The following is a 1,355-nucleotide window of genomic DNA, read 5'->3' as shown; positions in this document are numbered from 1 at the left end:
ATCTCTCTTTTTTTTGCTGTTCTTGTATTGCTGCCATCAAATCTGCTAAGCTGTAGTTTGATTTGCCACCTCTCGTTTCCATCTTCTTTTTTTTTCGTCCCACTCTCTGACATCAATTTGTTACGTCTCTGTTCGTTTGATAATTTCCCGTAACAAATTCTTCCCGAGGAACTTCAGCAATACAAGCCCTTTCTTAACTAAAACTAGTTTATTCTTCCTCAATACAACTTTGAAATACACTTAATTTTCACAGTCACTTTAACTTAAACACACGCTTTAATTCACAATGATTCACGCAGTTTACTACTGCGCTTGACTCAATTGTCTGTCTCTGCCTGTCTGCAATTATTTATATATCTATGCCGTCACTTCTCGCGGGTCTTATATACTATAAGAGTGCATGTCTAGCAAATGCTAGCGTCTTCGCGAATCTTCTAGACACTCATCACGTGCTACCAGCGTCACGTAACTTCCGCTATCGTAACAGTATTATTGCAAATGGGTATATTAAATCATGTAAAAATAGTTACAATTATAGTTATAATAATCAAATTTAATCATGTAATGCATGATATGATCAATTAGATACATGAATATTCTTCCACTCTATAGTAACGCTCCTATTAACATAATTAAAAGCACTTATGAAGAATATCTAATACATCTGCTTTTCAATTTATTTGTATTAAACTAAGAGAATGATGTCACTATGTTACACAAAGGATATTTTAAAAATATTTAACTTAAAATTCCTTTTATATTTTATTTTCTTCAGGGTAAACTGGCGGGTTTATCATATTGTTACGACAGCGGTAGTCACGTGACGCTGATAATACATCATGATATTCTAGAAGGATCCAGTATGTGCTAGGCGCCCTCTATTCTTGTATATAAGTGCGCCGGATAACGTGAGACAAATTATTCGGAATTGAATTGCAGACAGGCAGAGATAAAGACGGACAATTGAGTCAAGTGCGGTAGTGACTGTAAGTAAAGTGTGTGAATCGTTGTGAATTATAGCGTGTGTTTAAAGTGATTGTGGAAATTAATGTATTGCAAAATTGAGTTGAGAAAGAATAAACTAGTTTTATTTAAAAAAGGACTTGTATCGCTGAAGTTTCTCGGAAAGAATTTCTAAGGAAAATAAACAAACGAACTCAGAGAAGTAACAAATTGGTGTCAGAAGTGGGATAGAAAATAAATAAAAAAATAGAAGATGGAAACGAGAGGTGGTAAATCAAACTACAGCTTAGCAGATTTGATGGCAGCAATACAAGAACAACAAAAGAAACAAGAATTACGAGAAAAGAAACAAGAAGAGAGGCAACAGCAGTGACAAGAAAACATGCAACAAT

Source organism: Limulus polyphemus, unplaced genomic scaffold, assembly GCF_000517525.1.
Source record: "Limulus polyphemus unplaced genomic scaffold, Limulus_polyphemus-2.1.2 Scaffold1888, whole genome shotgun sequence".
In the NCBI taxonomy this organism is placed as follows: Eukaryota; Metazoa; Arthropoda; class Merostomata; order Xiphosura; family Limulidae; genus Limulus; species Limulus polyphemus.
This window is presented reverse-complemented; position numbering follows the sequence as displayed.